The sequence below is a fragment of the Eptatretus burgeri genome, chromosome 13 (genome assembly GCF_056783735.1).
Source record: "Eptatretus burgeri isolate ZD-2024b chromosome 13, Ebu_testis_v1, whole genome shotgun sequence".
NCBI lineage: Eukaryota > Metazoa > Chordata > Myxini > Myxiniformes > Myxinidae > Eptatretus > Eptatretus burgeri.
Window position 1 is genome coordinate 43,180,721 of NC_140973.1, and position 22,648 is coordinate 43,203,368.

Sequence of the window (22,648 nt, forward strand, 5' to 3'; positions counted from 1 at the left end):
AACTATATCTTCAAAGGTGATGCAACTCGTGTCCATATTCTTCATGAGTGAATATGGATGCTAGTTGCAATGCTTAATCAACAGCAAATGCATGGGATCCAGTGTTCAAGCCAGCATTTTGAAACTTCGCTCTTGGATGTTTCTTCCTTGTGTGCAGGCACGTGTGCAATAAAAAAAAAACTTATACAAGACTTCTCACCAGACGTGCATGCTGTTTGAGTCCATGGAGAGACTTCAAGTTCACATTCAAAGTTGGCTTTCTTACACATCCACTGTCGAGCCAAACAAAATGGAGAGGATGTGAGATAAAGTAATGCACAATAGCAGCGAGTAAAAAAAAAATGCATCACTTGTACAAGGAAACTTAAAACAGAAGACTGTTCTCCCATAAGTTACCTACTCAACCCTCTTGTAGTTAGAAGCTAGTTTGTGTATTCCTTCCCCTCTTCTCTCCATTTCATTGTCGTGCTCACATGTTCATCCATCAGCCTCAGTTTTGTGCACAACAACAACAAAAAAAAAACCTTTTTACCCACCATGCCTTTGCCATCCCATCATTTAGCAGGCAGTGCAGAATGGTATGGTGGAGATGGCATGGGCATGATCTATGTACCAAACTCCAAATAATGAAGGTGGCAGGAAAACCCATGTATAATGAGTTATCAAAGAGTATATTTGACGTCAATAACCTGGATGTAAATTTGATGGTCGGCTTTGTGCAATCCAAATTGATGTCATGCATGTTGGTACCAAGACGCAGCACCTCTTGCTGATACTATCCAAGGGGGACTGAACCAAGACAAGACAGTGAAATTAAAAACACATACTGCCTACTGCTCCCCTGAGACGCCAACAAATTATGAGTTTTGTGTTTTGTATTAAAGTTTTTGTGATATTTCTGGTAATTAGTAAGGATATATATATATACGTGTGTGTGTGTGTGTGTGTGTGTGTGTGTGTGTGTGTGTGTGTGTGTGTGTGTGTGTGTGTGTGTGTGTGTGTGTGTGTGTGTGTGTGTGTGTCCATAATTCCAAAACCATGAAAACAAGCAGCCTGAAACATTGCATGCATACTAAAGGAACTCCGAGGAAGTGGATGAGTGAAAATCGGGGTTTGTGTTGATTAAATCACCCCTTTTGAAGATCATTAACAGCCTTATTTAATTATATCCTTTATCAGGCACATCCTCGGCTACAGCTCTCTGTGGGGTCTTAAGACGTATCCTGGATTACCTCCATGGGGTCTGTAGCCACCATGTGTCTTTTGGCTTGCTCAACTATGCCTTGACTTGGAACAGGCCACAATGATCATGAAGTTTTTTTTTTTCACTTTCCTCACTTATTGTCCAATCCCTGTTCATCATACCTACAAATCGTTGGATACATTGCATTGCTTATAAATGCCAAGAGACGCCAGTGTTTGTGGCTTTATTTCATTCCCGCACATGCCATAACCTTGAGAATCTCTTAAACTAAGCCAAATTCCAAAAGTTAGGCTCCAGAATTGAACTTAGCAGCAGTTCCGATACTAAAAAAAGTGTTCCTTTGTCCAATTCGAACATTGCTTGGTCGTTTCCGGGTTCATAGGTTTATCGATAACAGTTGGTAATCGCTTGTCAAGCCAGGTAGTCAGTTGGAGTGCTTGCTTGAGTGCTTAAGTCACTTGCCAAGCACCCTACAGCTGATAGCGGTACAGTTCGTGTCCCGATCAGGATGTACAGTCGACAGTTACGACAAGGTAGAGGTATACAGCGCTCACAGACGTGGTACATATGGGTAGATTTGGATCTGGAGGGACTCTGGGTGTGTGGACATGCCATACCTCTTACGAGTGGCGTTTTGGCAAAGTTTCATCCCGTATTTTATGGAGGTTTTTTTATCAGGTTTTCCTTTGTCCTCATGACTGTTTCTCAAGTACTTGGTTATCGGGTGTGCTTTACAAAGATTATATGTTTCTCTTTGTGGGTTTCAAAGCAAAATCTATTTGATAACACCTGATTTCCAAGCCATTTGCCGTATTAAAGTGTTTTCTAAATTGCCGAGCCAATTTTTTTCCACCCGTCATACTCAGCTGCTTATAAAGATTAACAGTCCGGGAGCAAAAGGCAGATATTTTAGTGAACCTGGTTTTGCCGGATAAAGTTTTTTTCTATGCTGTTTCGTGTAGTCTTGGGGTAGCTCTTCATGATTCAGGGGGGTGACCGTTCATAACCCTTGGGCAATTTGCTATATTAACCCTTTTATGCCTGTTACACCCAAATGCGCCCCCAAAGTACTATTTTTTGCGATATCTTGTAAATAGCTGTGACCAAAAGTCATCGCATTTATTACTTTGAGACATCCCACGAAGAGGCTGATATCATTATTGTACAACAGGCGTTGAAATGTGCAAGCGAGGCCAGCAAACTGTCAGTCATGTCAGATGACACGGATGTCTTGGTGCTCCTTGTCCACTTTTACAAGAAGGCCAATCTCACCCTCAAACTTACCATGGAATCCCCAAGTAAAGAGAAAACCATTGTGGACATAAAGCAGACAGTGGTAAAACATGACAAAATTGTTAATGAACTTCTCCCTGCCCATGCTCTTTCAGGATGTGACACAGTTGCTTGCTACTTTGGGCTAGGGAAGGGCTGTGTACTTAAAACACTGAAGGCTGGCTATGAGTTGTTGGCTGTAGGCGACATTGAGGCACCATTCACAGCTGTAATGGAACAGGCCACAATCTTCATCTCTGCATGCTATGGTATGAAAAAAGCCAACGACATGTCTGAGACAAGATTGCTTATCTTCTTCTTCTTCTTCTACTTCTTCTTCTTCTTCTTCTACTTCTTCTTCTTCTTCTTCTTATGCTTCTTCTTCTTCTGCTTCTTCTTCTGCTTCTTCTGCTTCTTCTTCTTCTTCTTCTTATGCTTCTTCTTCTTCTGCTTCTTCTTCTGCTTCTTCTTTTTCTTCTTCTTCTTCTTCTTCTTCTTCTTCTTCTTCTTCTTCTTCTTCTTCTTCTTCTTCTTCTTCTTCTTCTTCTTCTTCTTCTTCTTCTTCTTCTTCTTCTTCTTCTTCTTCTTCTTCTTCTTCTTCTTCTTCTTCTTCTTCTTCTTCTTCTTCTTCTTCTTCTTCTTCTTCTTCTTCTTCTGCTTCTTCTTCTTCCGGCTGCTCCCATTAGGGGTCGCCACAGCGGATCATCCATCTCCATTTCGCTCTATCCTCCACATCTTCCATTGACACTCCAACCACCCGCATGTCTCCCCTCACCGCATCCATGAACCTCTTATTTGGCCTTCCTCTTCTCCTCCTACCTGGCGGCTCCATCCTCAGCATCCTTCTCCCGATATACTCCGCTTCCCTCCTGTGCACATGTCCAAACCATCTCAATCTCGCCTATCTCACTTTGTCTCCAAACCGTCCTACCTGCGCTGTCCCTCTAATATACTCATTCCTTATGCTGTCCATCCTCGTCACTCCCAACGAGAATCACAGCATCTTTAACTCTGCCACCTCCAGCTCTGCTTCCTGTCTTTTTGTTAGTGCCACCGCCTCCAAACCATACAACATAGCTGGTCTCACTACCGTCTTATATACTTTCCCCTTCACTCTTGCAGCTACCCTTCTGTCACAAATCACTCCTGCAACTCTTCTACACCCACTCCATCCTGCCTGCACTCTCTTTTTCACTTCTCTCCCACACTCTCCGTTACTTTGGACAGTTGATCCCAAGTATTTAAACCCATCCACCTTCCCCACCTCAACTCCTTGCAACCACAGCATACCACCACCCTCCCTCTCATTTACGCACATGTACTCCGTCTTACTCCGACAGACTATCATTCCCCTTCTCTCCAGTGCGTACCTCCACCTCTCGAGGCTCGCCTCAGCCTGCTCCCTACTCTCCCCACAGGTCATGATGTCATCCGCAAACATCATAGTCCATGGAGACTCCAGTCTGATCTCGTCCGTCAACCTGTCCATCACCATTGCAAACAGGAAAGGGCTCAGAGTCGATCCTTGGTGCAATCCCACTTTTACCTTAAACTGGTCTGTCATTCCTTCCGCACACCTCACCGCTGTCACACTGTCCTCATACATATCCTGCACAATCCTCACAGACTTCTCCACCACTCCCGACTTCCTCATACAATACCACAACTCCTCTCTTGGCACCCTATCATAAGCTTTCTCTAAATCCACAAACACACAATAAAACTCCTTCTGGCCTTCCCTATACTTCTCCATCAACATTCTCAAAGCAAACATCACATCAGTGGTGCTCTTTCCTGGCATTACCCATATTGCTGCTCACAGATCGTCACCTCTCCTCTCAACCTCGCTTCCACTACTCTTTGCCACAACTTCATGGTGTGGCTTAACAACTTTATCCCTCTGTAATTCCCACAGCTCTGCACATCACCCTTGTTCTTGAAAAACGGAACTAGTACACTTAATCTCCACTCCTCCGGCATTCTCTCACTTTCCAAGACTTCATTAAACAATCTGGTTAACAACCCCACTGCCATCTCTCCTAAGCACTTCCATGCCTCCACTGGTATATCATCTGGGACAACCACCTTTCCACTTGTCATCTTCTTCATAGCAGTCCTCACTTCATCCTAACTGATCCACCCCACTTCCTGATTCACTATCTCCACCTCTTCCAACTTTCTCTCTCATTTTCTTCATTCATCAGCTCCTCAAAGTATTCCATCCACCTTCTCAACACACTCTCCTCGCTCGTCAGCACATTCTCATTTGCGTCCTTTATCACCCTAACCTGCAGCACATCCTTCCCAGCTCGGTCCCTCTGTCTGGCCAATCGGTATAAATCCGTTTCCCCTTCTTTTGTATCCAACTTCTCATACAGCTCGCCATATGCCTTTTCCTTAGCCTTTGCCACCTCTCTCTTTGCCTTGCGCCGCCACTCCTTGTACTCCTGCCTACTTTCTTCATCTCTCTGACTATCCCACTTCTTTTTTGCCAACCCCTTCTTCCTTATACTTTCCTGTACTTCCTCATTCCACCACCAAGTCTGCTTATCTTCCTTCCTCTGTCCAGATGTCACACCAAGTACCTTCCTAGCTATCCCCCTCACCACTTCTTCTGTAGTTGCCCAATCATCCCACCCAACTTTACCACCATCCAACACCTGTCTCGCCGCCTCCCGAAATTGCACGCAACAGTCTTCCTCCTTCACCTTCCACCATCTGGTCCTTGGTTCAGCCCTCACTCTCTTCCTCAAACTCACCTCCAAAATCATCCTACAGACCCCCGGTGTGTACCCCGGTCAGAATAGGTACACCGTATCCCTGCGTGTCGTAAAAGGCGACTAAAAGGGTTGGTGTCAGAAGGGCATCCGACCATAAAAACATCGCCTCAAAAGGAAACCATGATGAGTACAACTGATGGGCAGGGTACAGCCCGAAGTACCCCGTGGGGGTCCTCACCCCCTCTCGTTAAAACTCAAGGTGGGGAACCCGATCGAAGCAAGGGAGGAAATTTTTCCATTTATGATGACCAATCATCTGATGCCCCACGTGGAGATCGGTTTCTGAGGTTTGGTACATGGAATGTAGGGACAATGACAGGGAGATCTGGAGAAGTGGTTGAAACATTGGTCAGAAGAAGAGTGGACATATGTTGTGTGCAGGAGACACGGTGGAAGGGAAGTGGTGTGAGAATGGTGAAGGGAAGGCAGGGGCAGAAGTACAAGTTTATGTGGCAAGGGTGCCCGGAAGGCGTGCATGGTGTTGGTGTAATGTTTTCTGAGGAGTTTGAAGACAGTGTAGTGAGTGTGACTAGAGTGAGTGAAAGGTTGATGATGGTGAGAATTGTGATCAGAAATCTCTTGGTGAACGTCATCTCGGGATATGCCCCGCAGGTCGGTCGAAGCGATGAAGAGAAGAACATGTTCTGGTGTGCGATGGAGAAGTTGATGGAAAATGTGAAAGATGAGGAAGTTGTTGTGGTTGGAGGAGACTTGAATGGACATGTGGGTAGGAGTCCAGACGGTTTTGAGGGAGTCCATGGGGGTTATGGATATGGTGTGAGAAATGGAGAAGGTGAAAGGATCTTGGAGTTTGCTGATGGAGCTGATTTGTTGCTCTGTAATACTCAATTCCAGAAAGCGAATAATAAGCTTATTACATACACGTCAGGTGGGTTGACGACAACCATTGACTACCTGATGGTGCGTCAGCGAGATAGGGGAAACCTCCGGGACACAAAGGTGATCCCAGGGGAGGAGACTGTTTCGCAGCACCACCTGGTTGTCTGCGATATAAGGGCGAAAGGTGCGCGGAGAATTCGGCGGGTGAAGTACCAACCGAGGATGAAGGTGTGGAGGTTGAAAGAGGCGACAGTGAAGGAAGCATTAAGAGAGAGGCTGAGTATGGTTGAAGATGATGTGGTTGAGCTTGAAAGTGGTTGGATGTCAATGAAAGCTAGTCTATTGGGAGCCGTTGGTGAGGTATGTGGATGGACAAAAGGACCACCGAGGCACTCGGAAACATGGTGGTGGGATGATGAAGTTGGAAAGACGATTGAAGAGAAGAGGAAGAAGTTCAAGGAATGGCAAAAGGCAAAGGATACGGTGGAAGAAGAGGCTGCACATGAAAGTTATAAGGAAGCCAAGAAGGCTGCAAAGAAAGAGGTAGGAAAGGCACAGGAGGCCCATAGGAAAATGTTTGGAGAACGCTTGGATTCGGAGGAGGGTAAGAGAGCGATATTCAGGATTGCAAAGCAGATAGCGAGAGAGAGATTTGATGTGACGGGGGTGAGTTGCTTGAAGGATGAAGTGGGACAAATTGTTGTGAATTCAGATGGAATTAAAGGAAGATGGAAGAGATATATGGAAAGGCTGTTGAATGTAGAAAATGAATGCGATAGAAACATCGAGAGTAACCCAGTTTTAGGACCAGCAGAGAAGATAACTGAGAAGGAAGTTGAGGAAGCTATAAGAGCAATGAAGAGTAGAAAAGCAGGAGGGCCGACGGGAGTTGTGGGAGATATGTTGAAGGCAGCGGGAAGTTGGGGTGTGAAGAGAATGACAGAGATCTGTAATCTGGTGGTGAAAGAAGGCCGCATTCCAGTGGATTGGGAACCGAGTACCCTCGTCCCTCTGTACAAGGGGAAAGGTGACCCTCTGGACTGTGGCTCCTATAGAGCAATAAAGTTATTGGAGCATGGAATGAAGGTATTGGAAAGGGTGTTGGAGAAGAGGATAAGGAAGAAGGTAAAGATTGACGAAATGCAGTTTGGATTTATGCCAGGAAGAGGAATGACAGATGCAATTTTTATTGTAAGGCAGTTGCAGGAGAAGTACATGGAGAAGAGGAAGAAGTTGTTTTTTGGGTTTGTTGATCTGGAGAAAGCATTTGATAGGGTCCCACGCGAAGTAATGGCATGGGCATTGAGGAAGTTAGGAGTGGAGGAATGGTTGATCAGAGTAGTGATGGCCATGTACGAGAGAGCACGCACAGCTGTAAGGACGAAGGATGGGAACAGTGGTGAGTTTGAGGTGAGGGTAGGAGTGCACCAGGGGTCGGTACTAAGTCCACTTCTATTTGTAGTTGTGATGGAGGTGCTGGCTCGGAGGGTAAAGGAGGGTTTACCATGGGAGCTGCTGTATGCAGATGATCTGGTGTTGATTGCAGAGAGTATGGATGGACTGAAGGAGAAGATGAACCAGTGGAAGGAATGTATGGAGGCAAAAGGTTTGAAGGTGAATATCGGAAAGACGAAGGTGATGGCAAGTGGTAAAGCATGTGGTGAGGTGGAAAGGACTGGGAAGTGGCCGTGTTCTGTGTGCAGGAAGGGTGTCGGAGTGAACTCCATTCAGTGTACAATGTGTGCTGAATGGGTTCATCGAAAATGTAGTGGGGTGAGAGGGTCATTAACCAGTGTGGCAGCTACATTCAAGTGTAAGGTGTGCATCGATGGAGCAGCAGATGAAGGAATTGTTGAGTTGGATCTCGGAGATGGTGCGAAGCTGGAAGGGGTGAAAACATTTTGCTATCTCGGAGACATGCTGAATGGAGAAGGTGGATCAGACTCTTCGACGGTTGCTAGAGTGAGATGTGCATGGAAGAAGTTTCGGGAACTGAGTGGCGTGCTGACAAAGAGGGGAGTGTCGTTGAAGCTGAAGGGAAAGGTGTATGTTACATGTGTGAGGAGTACGATGATTTATGGGAGTGAGACATGGGTACTGAACATGGAGCAGCAACAAAGGCTGGAAAGGGTGGAAATGCGAATGGTTCGGTGGATGTGTGGAGTATCATTGAGAGAGAGGCAGACAAATGATGACTTGCGGAAGATGATGGGAATAGAGTCTGTGATGGATGTTGTGAAGAGAAACAGGTTGAGATGGTTGGGTCATGTGTTGAGGAAGGATGAAAGTGACTGGGTGAGAGGAGTGTTGGAAATGAGTGTAGTCGGAAGTAGAGGACGGGGAAGACCGAGAAAAACTTGGCTAAATGTGGTGGAAGAGGAAATGTGGGCAAGGGGATTAAGAAGGGGAGATGCAGAAAACAGGGTAAAGTGGAGAAGATTGTCATGGGGCCCGCAAGGCTAACCCCCGCTTTAGCGGGGAAAATGGCCTTTAAATGCTTGTGTGTGTGTGTGTGTGTGTGTGTGTGTGTGTGTGTGTGTGTGTGTGTGTGTGTGTGTGTGTGTGTGTGTGTGTGTGTGTGTGTGTGTGTGTGTGTGTGTGTGTGTGTGTGTGTGTGTGTGTAGACCACCAATCGATGCTGTCGAGCTACACTCTCCCCTGCCACCATCTTGCAGTCTCTAATCTCTTTCAGGTTGCATCTCCTGCTTAAGATGTAATCCACCTGTGTGCACTTTCCTCCACTCTTGTACATCACCCTGTGTTCCTCCTCCTTCTTGAAATACATATTTACCATTGCCATTTCCATTCTTTTTGCAAAATCCACCACCATTTGCCCTTCCACATTCCTCTCGTTGAGACCGTACCTCCCCATCACCTCCTCATCCTCTTTATTCCCTTCCCCAAAATGCCCATTGAAATCTGCTCCAATCACCACTCTTTCATCCTTGGATATACTCTCCACCACTTCATCTAACTCACTCCAGAAATCTTCTTTATACTCCATCTCACACCCCATGGGGCATATGCACTGATGATTTTCATCATCACCCCTTTGATTTCCAACTTCACACTCATCACTCAGTCCGACACTCCACTCACCTCCAATACCCTCTTGACATAATCCTCCTTCAGGATTACCCCGACACCATTTCTCCTCCCATCCACGCCATGGTAGAACAGTTTGAAACCACCTCCAATGCTCCTAGCCTTACTCCCCATCCACTTGGTCTCTTGTACACACAGTATGTCCACCTTTCTTCTCTCCATCATATCAGCCAACTCTCGCCTTTTACCAGTCATACTCCCAACATTCAGAGTTCCAACTCTCACCTCCACACTTCCACCCTTCCCCCTCTCCCACTGCCTCCGGACCCACCTTCCCCGTCTCCTTCTCCTCCTTCGCCCAGCAGTAGCACAATTTCCACCGGTACCCTGCTGACCAACGGTACCGGTGGTGGTCGTTGGTAACCCGGGCCTCGACCGATCCGGTATGGAAATCTTGGTAACCGTTGGTAACCTGAGACAAGATTGCTTGTCTGGGTTAAAAAGAATGGGAAGGTCACACATCATCACCCAAACTGTGCACCCTGCCACCGACAAAGGAGGCTTTCACAGAAAATGACAAGAGGGCTCACTGTAAGGCAATCTTATGGCAAATGCTTGAAACTGGCCATCCACTGGCACTGGACCTTGAGGAATATGGATGGATGAGAGATGTCAAGAAAAAGTCACTGTCACCAATTGCAGTCCCAGATGATGTGAAACTGGCCCCAGAATATGTTCTTGAAATGATCAGGTGTGGTTGCAAAAGTGAAAGTCCCTGTAATTCGAGAAGGTGTGGTTGTCAAGTCAGAGGTCTGCCTTGCACAATTTTCTGTGCCTGTTATGCAGTTGGCTGCTCACGTGTGCAGTAGCAAGGTTTGAGGAGATTGGGGAAGCAACTAGTAGTAGCAGATTATTTGTTTGTTTCACGAATTTAATTGATCTTACACTTGGTCAAACTAAACACATTGAGTGTCTAACCCAGTCTATTTTGCATCAATGTCAGCAGGTCGGGAAGCAAGAGATGACATTAAAATCCCATGCCATAATTTTGGAGTGGTTTTTGTGCAATAATGCATCAAAGACCCCTGTTGTGATGAAATAAAGGATGAAGTGACGCGCGATCACGTGTCGCGCGGCTCGCACACGAGACAGATAAAACCGAGATGCCGCGCGCCGGTGGGATTGTCCCTGGGGCATTGTCATTAACTGCGGTGGTTCACTTGGTGCTCGTTGAATGGTGAGAATTGCGGGTATACCGTATTCCGTGCTCAAATAGGAACTGTTTTAGCCCGGCCGACATGAAACCCGGTCCTCTGTCTGAATGTATGTACGAAGGTTTCCCAAACATGGCAAAGAGGTCAGAGAGACATTTCACGACAGTGCCCGAGGTCATATCCGAGCACGGGAATGCAAATGGGAACCTTGAGTATTCATCAACAACAGTGAGTATGTATCTGTTGTCTGTCTCAGTCGGCAGGGGCCCTTTGAAGTCGATATTTAGTCTCTCGAAGGGTGAAGTGGCCTTGATTAACCTGCCAGGAGCGGCACCATAGAATCTGGGTTTTAGTTCAGCACAAACAGGGCATGAAACACTCATTTGTTTAATATCTTCGATAGAATAGGGAAGGTTTTGTCTGCGCACAAAATGTGCCATTCCGGTTTGACGCGCGATCACGTGTCGTGCGGCTCGCACCCGAGACAGATAAAACCGAGATGCCACGCACCGGTGGGATTGTCCCTGGGGCATTGTCATTAACTGCGGTGGTTCACTTGGTGCTCGTTGAATGGTGAGAATTGCGGGTATACTGGATTCCGTGCTTATGCTGGCTGATTGCCGATATATTTTGCGGTGATTGACTGCACATGTATTCCTTTTGTGTCTGTAGAGACGGCTTCGATCAAGTGAAATAAAGCCTTATACTCCGAAGGTTTTTCCCTCGCATTTACTTCAATTTATTTCACTTGATCCCTTCGGCTGCCTCAACCGACTATGGACAAGATCTACAAGCCGGAGAGGTTCGATGCGGACCCCAACGCTACTGACTTGGAAATGAAGTGGTCCCATTGGTTCCGTTCCTTCTCACACTATCTGACCATCATTGAAGAGGGAGCCGACAAACTGGCCGCACTTGTAAACCATGTCTCGCCAAGTGTATTCAGGCTCTTCTCGGAGTGTGACACCTATGACGCAGCGATCGACGTGCTGTGGGCACTCTACGTGAAGCGCAAGAACGAGGTATACACAAGACATCTTCTCAACACACGCAGGCAAGAAGCCGGTGAGACAATCGATCAGTACCTGCAAGCTCTGAGGCAGTTGGGCAAAGACTGCAATTTCCGGGCTGTAACCGCCGAGGAACATCGAGATGAAGCGACCCGAGAGGCTTTCATCCAGGGGCTCAGGTCAGCCCCCATTCGGCAACGCTTACTGGAAAAAGCACAACCCAATCTTGAAACGGTAGCTGACCAGGCCCGAGCTATGGACGCGGCACAGCAGCAATCTGAATCATATGGGACACCGGTGTTGCTAATGAACGCTGCTACGGCGGAAACTCAAAGAACTCCCCGGGATACCTCCGATACTGAGGATGGAGATAAACCCGAGGAATCGGACACCCAGACCTCGTCAAACTCCTCGGCAACTACTTTGGTTGGTAAATGTTTCTTTTGTGGGTATAAAAGACACCCCCCGTAACAAATGCCCCGCCAGGGATGCCACATGCATGAACTGTGACAAGAAAGGGCATTATGCCAGGGTATGCAAATCTACTCTTAGAAGAAATAAACCCACTTCTACGGCTCTCTACTCACAAAATAAAGTAACAGCAGCTTCACCGGGGAATCTATCCAAAGTTATCATCAACGTACGAATTAACGGGCATATGGCTGAGGCGCTGATCGATACTGGTAGCGCTGAAAGTTTCGTCACCAGCTCACTAGCGAAAGGTAGGAAATGGAAGATCCACCCGACAGACAATATGGTATGCATGGCCTCCACATCACTACAGTCCAGCGTACGAGGGTACTGCAATGTTGAGTTGGATGTAAAAGGCTACACGTATCGGGATGTAAGGGTACTGGTGCTTCGTGATTTATGCGCAGATGTAATTTTGGGTAATAATGTCCTCAAGCAGCACACGAGCGTCGAAATACCCTTTGGAGGAAGCAAACCTCGTCTAATTCTAAATGCTCTGACCACCGCAGAGGTATCGACCCCCCTGCTGTTTGCTAACTTGTCGCCGGACTGTAAACCGATAGCAATCAAATCGCGACGATAAACCACCGCCGATACGAACTTCATCACTTCTGAGCACGGCATTGCAACTAGTCAAAGACGGGTTACAACCCACAGGGTAATGGGCAGGTGGAACGGTATAATGGAGTCATTTGGAAAGCCGTAACCCTGGCGCTGAGATCGAGAGGACTGGGGCCCGAGCGGTGGGAGGTCACCCTTCCCGATGCCCTGAATTTCATACGCTCTTTGCTCTGTACGTCCATCAATGCGACTCCGCACGAACGAATGTTTACTCACCAACGACGATATACTGGCGGCCAATCGGTGCCCAACTGGCTAACCTATCCGGGAACAGTGATCATGAAGCGCCCGGTACGACAAAGCAAGTATGAACCGATGGTGGAGAAGGTTGAACTCATCGATGCTAATCCTGAGTATGCTCATGTTAGGCTTCCTGATGGCAGGGAGAGCACTGTGTCGGTTCGCCATCTGGCTCCCGCAGGTACCCTTCCCACAGGTACACCTCCCGCAGGTACTCCTCCCTCTGACATTCCCTCCCCAGGTGTTTCCCCCACAGGAACTCCACCACCCGAGAATGGTGGCGTCGGGGTTGATGTAGACGGAGCAACTGCATTCCGCCCGAGAGCGACCGAGGAGTCATCCCCGACACGAGTCGAGGCTCCCCAAGAGGATCGGAAGCCTCCCTCAAGTGAAACCACCATTTACTCCCGGAGAGGTCGACGGATAAAACCCCCTCGACGACTCGATCTGTAAAAGGGATTATCGGCATCCCTCGATGACACCTTACCATGCTCCTATAACTCAAAATAATCCTCACTGCTTGAAATGTATGCTTCTGTAGTTTAAATAGTTCACACTGCTTGAGATGTATACTCCTATAGCTTTGAAGTAATCATAGTGCGTTAGTTGAACCTCTAGTTACATTTAAAGACGGGGAGAATGTGATGAATTAAAGGATGAAGTGACGCGCGATCACGTGTCGCGCGGCTCGCACACGAGACAGATAAAACCGAGATGCCGCGCGGTCGGTGGGATTGTCCCTGGGGCATTGTCATTAACTGCGGTGGTTCACTTGGTGCTCGTTGAATGGTGAGAATTGCGGGTATACCGGATTCCGTGCTCAAATAGGAACTGTTTTAGCCCGGCCGACATGAAACCCGGTCCTCTGTCTGAATGTATGTACGAAGGTTTCCCAAACATGGCAAAGAGGTCAGAGAGACATTTCACGACAGTGCCCGAGGTCATATCCGAGCACGCGAATGCAAATGGGAACCTTGAGTATTCATCAACAACCGTGAGTATGTATCTGTTGTCTGTCTCAGTCGGCAGGGGCCCTTTGAAGTCGATATTTAGTCTCTCGAAGGGAGAAGTGGCCTTGATTAACCTGCCAGGAGCGGCGCCATAGAATCTGGGTTTTAGTTCAGCACAAACAGGGCATGAAACACTCATTTGTTTAATATCTTCGATAGAATAGGGAAGGTTTTGTCTGCGCACAAAATGTGCCATTCCGGTTTGACGCGCGATCACGTGTCGCGCGGCTCGCACACGAGACATAAAACCGAGATGCCACACGCCGGTGGGATTGTCCCTGGGGCATTGTCATTAACTGCGGTGGTTCACTTGGTGCTCGTTGAATGGTGAGAATTGCGGGTATACTGGATTCCGTGCTTATGCTGGCTGATTGCCGATATATTTTGCGGTGATTGACTGCACATGTATTCCTTTTGTGTCTGTAGAGACGGCTTCGATCAAGTGAAATAAAGCCTTACACTCCGAAGGTTTTTCCCTCGCATTTACTTCAATTTATTTCACTTGATCCCTTCGGCTGCCTCAACCGACTATGGACAAGATCTACAAGCCGGAGAGGTTCGATGCGGATCCCAACGCTACTGACTCGGAAATGAAGTGGTCCCATTGGTTCCGTTCCTTCTCACACTATCTGACCATCATTGAAGAGGGAGCCGACAAACTGGCCGCACTTGTAAACCATGTCTCGCCAAGTGTATTCAGGCTCTTCTCGGAGTGTGACACCTATGACGCAGCGATCAACGTGCTGTGGGCACTCTACGTGAAGCGCAAGAACGAGGTATACACAAGACATCTTCTCAACACACGCAGGCAAGAAGCCGGTGAGACAATCGATCAGTACCTGCAAGCTCTGAGGCAGTTGGGCAAAGACTGCAATTTCCGGGCTGTAACCGCCGAGGAACATCGAGATGAAGCGACCCGAGAGGCTTTCATCCAGGGGCTCAGGTCAGCCCCCATTCGGCAACGCTTACTGGAAAAAGCACAACCCAATCTTGAAACGGTAGCTGACCAGGCCCGAGCTATGGACGCGGCACAGCAGCAATCTGAATCATATGGGACACCGGTGTTGCTAATAAACGCTGCTACGGCGGAAACTCAAAGAACTCCCCGGGATACCTCCGATACTGAGGATGGAGATAAACCTGAGGAATCGGACACCCAGACCTCGTCAAACTCCTCGGCAACTACTTTGGTTGGTAAATGTTTCTTTTGTGGGTATAAAAGACACCCCCCGTAACAAATGCCCCGCCAGGGATGCCACATGCATGAACTGTGACAAGAAAGGGCATTATGCCAGGGTATGCAAATCTACTCTTAGAAGAAATAAACCCACTTCTACGGCTCTCTACTCACAAAATAAAGTAACAGCAGCTTCACCGGGGAATCTATCCAAAGTTATCATCAACGTACGAATTAACGGGCATATGGCTGAGGCGCTGATCGATACTGGTAGCGCTGAAAGTTTCGTCACCAGCTCACTTGCGAAAGGTAGGAAATGGAAGATCCACCCGACAGACAATATGGTATGCATGGCCTCCACATCACTACAGTCCAGCGTACGAGGGTACTGCAATGTTGAGTTGGATGTAAAAGGCTACACGTATCGGGATGTAAGGGTACTGGTGCTTCGTGATTTATGCGCAGATGTAATTTTGGGTCATAATGTCCTCAAGCAGCACACGAGCGTCGAAATACCCTTTGGAGGAAGCAAACCTCGTCTAATTCTAAATGCTCTGACCACCGCAGAGGTATCGTCCCCCCTGCTGTTTGCTAACTTGTCGCCGGACTGTAAACCGATAGCAATCAAATCGCGACGATAAACCACCGCCGATATGAACTTCATCACTTCTGAGCACGGCATTGCAACTAGTCGAAAGACGGGTTACAACCCACAGGGTAATGGGCAGGTGGAACGGTATAATGGAGTCATTTAGAAAGCCGTAACCCTGGCGCTGAGATCGAGAGGACTGGGGCCCGAGCGGTGGGAGGTCACCCTTCCCAATGCCCTGAATTTCATACGCTCTTTGCTCTGTACGTCCATCAATGCTACTCTGCACGAACGAATGTTTACTCACCAACGACGATATACTGGCGGCCAATCGGTGCCCAACTGGCTAACCTATCCGGGAACAGTGATCATGAAGCGCCCGGTACGACAAAGCAAGTATGAACCGATGGTGGAGAAGGTTGAACTCATCGATGCCTAATCCTGAGTATGCTCATGTTAGGCTTCCTGATGGCAGGGAGACAACTGTGTCGGTTCGCCATCTGGCTCCCGCAGGTACCCTTCCCACAGGTACACCTCCCGCAGGTACTCCTCCCTCTGACATTCCCTCCCCAGGTGTTTCCCCCTCAGGAACTCCACCACCCGAGAATGGTGGCGTCGGGGTTGATGTAGACGGAGCAACTGCATTCCGCCCGAGAGCGACCGAGGAGTCATCCCCGGCACGAGTCGAGGCTCCCCAAGAGGATCGGAAGCCTCCCTCAAGTGAAACCACCATTTACTCCCGGAGAGGTCGACGGATAAAACCCCCTCGACGACTCGATCTGTAAAAGGGATTATCGGCATCCCTCGATGACACCTTACCATGCTCCTATAACTCAAAATAATCCTCACTGCTTGAAATGTATGCTTCTGTAGTTTAAATAGTTCACACTGCTTGAGATGTATACTCCTATAGCTTTGAAGTAATCATAGTGCGTTAGTTGAACCTCTAGTTACATTTAAAGACGGGGAGAATGTGATGAAATAAAGGATGAAGTGACACGCGATCACGTGTCGCGCGGCTCGCACACGAGACAGATAAAACCGAGATGCCGCGCGCCGGTGGGATTGTCCCTGGTGCATTGTCATTAACTGCGGTGGTTCACTTGGTGCTCGTTGAATGGTGAGAATTGCGGGTATACCGGATTCCGTGCTCAAATAGGAACTGTTTGAGCTCGGCCGACATGAAACCCGGTCCTTTGTCTGAATGTATGTACGAAGGTTTCCCAAACATGGCAAAGAGGTCAGAGAGACATTTCACGACAGTGCCCGAGGTCATATCCGAGCACGGGAATGCAAATGGGAACCTTGAGTATTCATCAACAACAGTGAATATGTATCTGTTGTCTGTCTCAGTCGGCAGGGGCCCTTTGAAGTCGATATTTAGTCTCTCGAAGGGTGAAGTGGCCTTGATTAACCTGCCAGGAGCGGCGCCATAGAATCTGGGTTTTAGTTCAGCACAAACAGGGCATGAAGCATTCATTTGTTTAATATCTTCGATAGAATAGGGAAGGTTTTGTCTGCGCACAAAATGTGCCATTCTGGTTTGACGCGCGATCACGTGTCGCGCGGCTCGCACCCGAGACAGATAAAACCGAGATGCCACGCGGTCGGTGGGATTGTCCCTGGGGCATTGTCATTAACTGCGGTGGTTCACTTGGTGCTCGTTGAATGGTGAGAATTGTGGGTATACCGGATTCCGTGATTATGCTGGCTGATTGCTGATTTATTTTGCGGTGATCGACTGCACATGTATTCCTTTTGTGTTTGTAGAGACGGCTTCGATCAAGTGAAATAAAGCCTTATACTCCGAAGGTTTTTCCCGCGCATTCACTTCACCTGTTGTCTATAGATGTTCAATTGTTTTGTGCTGGGTAAAATCAGTCAGGAAAGGGTTAATATTGAGTATTAAGTCATTATTCTATCTTTTAAGTTGTTTTTGGTTACCTTATTTGTGACTAAAGTAAGGATGACTGTGGTTATTGTGCAATCATATGTTGTCTGTGTTCAAATTTTATGTCCTGGGTTAAAATAGCCCGGAAAGGGTTAATACTGAGTAATTCACAATTTTTTTTATATCTTAAGTTGTTTTTGGTTACATAATTTGTGAATAAACATCGACACAAGCAAATGTGATGATCTTGTTTGGGTTCATTGCAATAAATAGTGAAAAAAACTGATTTTTTCATTATTTATGTGTTTACCGGCACAAAAGGGTTGATATAGCAAATTGCCCAAGGGTTGCAAATGGTCACCCCCCCTGAATCATGAAGAGCTACCCCAAGGCTGTAAGAAACAGCAAAGAAAAAACTTTCTCCGGCAAAACCAGGTTCACCCCCACTGCTCCTGGACCATACCCAGCAGACACACGACGTCAGTATGAAAGACTCACGACGTCAGGAATCGGCCGCTTGGTTGTACAACCAGATCACGACGCGGTACAGCCGCAGCACGCCCCGCGATTATCGAAATCTGTTTTTTCTGCCTCGTGTGTTGCCATGGTGACCGCTTTTCCACCTCGTGACGTGTGTGGTTGTGTTTGCCTTTCACTGGAGGAGACATCTGATTGGCTAATTACTATGTCCGCATCACGAGCCGCCATTTGCAAGGTTTGGTTAAACTTGTGAACTTTCAGCTGTTTCTGAGCGTGACAGAGACAATCCGCTTTAATCTGCAGTAGACTTTAGCTTTTATAGGTAAATTATCTTCCGCCGTGATCATTTTTGGTAAGTATAATATTATAAATCGATTTTATGTCTTAGCTTTTGTTTCTGGACATTTTTAAGATCACAGAATCCATGATGTGTTACTGTTACTGGTGTGATGGAATCTATATAGTTACATTCAATGGAAACTCTCCCGGGCCCTTCGGGGCACTCAAGTGGTTCGAGCCTTGGACTCGGGAACGGAATCTGACGATCGAATCCTCCAACACCCGATTTCATCGTTCGTTTATCACGTTTAGCTGTCGTTGACATGGCCCTGACATGGCCCTGACATGGCCCTGACAAGGCCCTGATATGGCCCTGACAAGGCCCTGACAAGGCCCTGACAAGGCCCTGACAAGGCCCTGACATGGCCCTGACATGGCGCTGACATGGCCCTGACATGGCCCTGACATGACCCTGACATGGCCCTGACATGGCCCTGACAAGGCCCTGACATGGCCCTGATATGGCCCTGATATGGCCCTGACAAGGCCCTGACAAGGCCCTGACAAGGCCCTGACAAGGCCCTGACATGGCCCTAACATGGCCCTGACATGGCCCTGACAAGGCCCTTAATCGTGTGGAGAAATCGACGTTAAATAATTAATTCATTTTTCTGCGGGCCTGGTGAAAAAAAAAACACCGCTCTGGTAAATAAAGGGAACTCTGTAAAAATTACTTTGGACACGTTTAATTGGTTCAGAACCTTTTAAAAATATTTTTCTGGTGTGGATAATGCTTCGGCCGTTCGGATCCGACGAATTACCGTATTTTACCGCAATGTAACAAATTTAAAGTTCCACTGCCCTTAAAAAAACCTCAATTAATATTATTTTTTAATAATATATTATTTTTATGTCCTCTTTTAACGAGTTAGGCCGAACCAAAGGCAAAAGGAAAACAATTGTCAGTTATTGTTCGCCGAAAAAAGTGGTTTTGTCATAAAAAAAAATATTAACCCTTTGGACGCCGACAAACTGGTGCTTGTAACTGAAGCCTTCATTGTGGTAGTTTGTCACTTGGGGAGTTGTTCAAGTTTTTCGGTGCACAATTGTTTTCCTTTGGTAAAATGGTTATCAAAAGACATGAAAATAACTTTATATTATAAAGAATAATATTAATTGAGGCTTTTTAAGGGCAGTGGAACTTAAAATTTGTTACAAGCTGCTTCGAACACTGGTGTACTAAATTGTTATTTTCTAAAATAAGGGTGATGTCCAATGCTCTGATGTCCACATACAATTTGTGTGGAAAGAATGGGAAGGGACCTTTCCGTAACATGAATTTTTATAAAGTTGTCAGAGGAAATGAATTCTGCTAAATGACAGTTTATAATGTGCATGACTTGAGTGTAATTGACATTGCAAGTCTTGTTTGATGATCATAAAGCCAAATATATATGAAGTGGAAATTGTTCTTATTTTTCAGACAGTACTATGGCCAGTCAGCCAACAGCAACGGAGGCAGATGTGGACACTGCCATATCACAACATTTGAAATATGCCCCTGATTGGCGTTGAGGTGCGGGCAGGAACAAGCCCTCATCTATCTATAATTCCAGGTGTGTGTGTGTGTGTGTGTGTGTGTGTGTGTGTGTGTGTGTGTGTGTGTGTGTGTGTGTGTGTGTGTGTGTGTGTGTGTGTGTGTGTGTGTGTGTGTGTGTGTGTGTGTGTGTGTGTGTGTGTCCGCTGTTTCTCGACAACCACTGATCCGATCTAATTGAAACTTGCCAGGTATATTGCTGGTGACCTGAGGATGTGCCTTTTCAAGGTTTGATATTAATTGGACAAGTGCTTCCCAAGTTATGGCCATTTATTTACCAAACCAACTGCGTAGGCGTGGCCGATGGGGAAGAGATCCTCAGCCGTGTTCCCCATTACGGGTTACAACGTACGGATTTCCAGATAGTGATGACTTACTGTATTCTCATAATTTCTCTTTCTTATGCGCATTTATAGATAAACACAATGCCCCAATCCAGTTGTCATTTACGAGAGCGAAGGAATGGCCTGTGTGTTTGTTTGAAAGTTGTGGTTTTTTTGCACGTACGGGCGCGCACGTACGGACACGTACTAGTGTAGTAATAACGAGTAACAGCAACACGCTGTGCCAGTCGTCCACGTCCTTGATTATTAAGAATTTGCAGCATAGTTAATTGTAATGTTGTATGTTGGAAACCCAGCCTAAGTTTACCTTGTGAAAATATTTACATGTACTTTTATGCAGAATGAAATTATTTTATTTTCTTGTGAAATTCAGATTGAAAACACCCAACAAATTAATTTTTTTGTGCTTTGGAATTATTTAGGTGAGATGCATTCAAAATTGTGTTTTCATACTTAATGATGTTAGATTTATATTTTTTCTTTGTATGAATACACACATAGATATAGATTTGCCTGATTGTAATTCAGTTTTATATAATTTTATGCACTGTTCATATCATGTCAAGTATCATCTGTTTAAGTCTTTATGCATCTCATTCTTTTGATGCCTGCTGTGGGACATAACAAGTAAAACTAGAGGGGGAGCACTCGGTAGAGTGCAAAACCTCCGCCGCCAATACTGCTGGGTCACTTCAGTGAACCTGATATCCTATTCATTGTAGGTCAAAACGGATCAGACTCTACTGAACCACGATTGAATAAACTAAACTAGATTGACGCGCATGTAGAAATGACAAAAAAATAAAATCGAAATTTTTTTTTAAAAAAAGTTGCAAAATTTGTTGTTTTTTTTCTCTAACAAATTTTTTGGGGGGTTGGTAATCACTTAAAACATGTAGAAATGCAAAAAAAAATTCAAATAAAATCGAAATTTTTTTGAAAAAAAGTTGCAAAATTTTATTTTATTTTTTTGGTTGGAAATCACTTAAAACATGTAGAAATGCAAAAACAAAAATTCAAATATTTTTTCAAAATGGCCGCCATAGCGGCCATATTGGACTTTGGACCAACTCCAAAATCTAATGGCATGATCCTTGGACAATACATAATCCCCCCACCAAGTTTCGTCAAAATCCGTCCAGGAGTTTTTCCGTAATACTGTTCACAAACAAACAAACAAACAAACAGACTGGTGAAAACGGTAATCTCCGTCCATCTTTGATGGCGGAGGTTAAATATTTCTAAAATATATATATCATGGAGAAATTCTATCAGAAAGGTGTTTGACTTCCCAAGTGGGACCCATATTGTACTCTTTTACCAGTCATTGCTGAATTTCTACCTATTGAATGTCAACTATTATTTGGTATAGCAAAATTAAAATGTGGTTCTTTGTCTTCTCATAATTCTTACTTGAGGTTGCTTAATTATGAATCTTGTAACAATGGGTAATATGTCATCAGTCGCTAAAACTTTTAATTACATTTTATATAAATGTAAGTTATCGGTCAATACCTCCCAGCAGACACACGACGTCAGTATGAAAGATTCACGACGTCGGGAATAGGCCGCTTGGTTGTACAACCAGATCACGACGTGGTACAGCTGCCACGCGCAACGCGATTATCTAAAACTATTTTTTCTGCCTCATGTGTTGCCATGGTGACCGCTTTTCCACCTTGTGACGTGTGATTGTGTCTGCCTTTCACTGGAGGAGAGATCTGATTGGCTAATTCCTATTTCTGCATCACGAGCCGCCATTTACAAAGTTTGGTTAAACTTGTGAACTTTCAGCTGTTTCTGAGTGTGGCAGAGACGATCCGCTTTAATCTGCAGAAGACGTTAGCTTTTTTGCTTAAAATTATCTTCCGCTGTGATCTTTTTGGTACGTATAATATTATAAATCGATTTTATGTGTCGTGGCTTTTGTTTTTGGACGATTTTAAGATCACAGAATCCATGATGTGTTGCTGTTACTGGTGTGCTGGAATCTATATCGTTACATTCAATGGAAACTCTCCTGGGCCTTTCGGGGCACTCGAGTGGTTCGAGCGTTGGACTCGGACGTGCATCTGACGATCGAATCCTCTAACACCCGATTTCATCATTCGTTTATCACGTTTAGCTGTCACTGATATGGCCATGATCAGCGTGGAGGTGCGGGCAGGAACAAGTCCTCATCTATCTAGAATTCCAGGTGCGTGTGTGCGTGCGTGCGTGCGCGCGCGCGCGTGCGTGCGCGTGTGTGTGACCGCTGTTTCTCGACAACCACTGGTCCGATCTCATTGAAACTTGCCAGGTATATTGCTGGGGCCCTGTAGATGTGCCTTTTCAAGGTTTAATGTTAATCGGGAAAGTGGTTCCCAAGTTATGGCCATTTATTTACCAACCAATGACAGGACACTGCTATGACATCATGATTGACGTCACAATAAATTTTTTTTTTGAATGTACGGGCACGCGAGAGCGAAGGAACGACCTGTGTGGTTGTTTCTGGCACGCGGTTTGAAAGTAATTTTTTCCACGTACGAGCATGCACTCGTCTATCTATAATTCCAGCAATGTGTGTGTCTGTATGTCTGTG

The 22,648-nt window shown here is 46.1% G+C and overlaps 2 long non-coding RNA genes across 2 annotated transcripts in view; one reads left to right on the forward strand and one right to left on the reverse strand.

The window, feature by feature from the left end:
• Positions 1-17,969, reverse strand: part of LOC147014315 (uncharacterized) — a 27,544-nt gene extending 9,575 nt beyond the window's left edge. The window contains exons 1-2 of the long non-coding RNA XR_015050728.1: positions 17,863-17,969; positions 200-272 (exon numbers count right to left, since the gene is read on the reverse strand). This is a non-coding gene — a long non-coding RNA (uncharacterized LOC147014315). The remainder of the gene's footprint in view (positions 1-199; positions 273-17,862) is intronic.
• Positions 17,970-18,090: 121 nt separating this feature from the next.
• LOC147014316 (uncharacterized) lies at positions 18,091-22,294 on the forward strand. Its single transcript, XR_015050729.1, has 3 exons — positions 18,091-18,196; positions 19,607-19,739; positions 22,190-22,294. It is a non-coding gene; the product is annotated as an uncharacterized LOC147014316 (long non-coding RNA).
• The last annotated feature ends 354 nt before the right edge of the window (positions 22,295-22,648 follow it).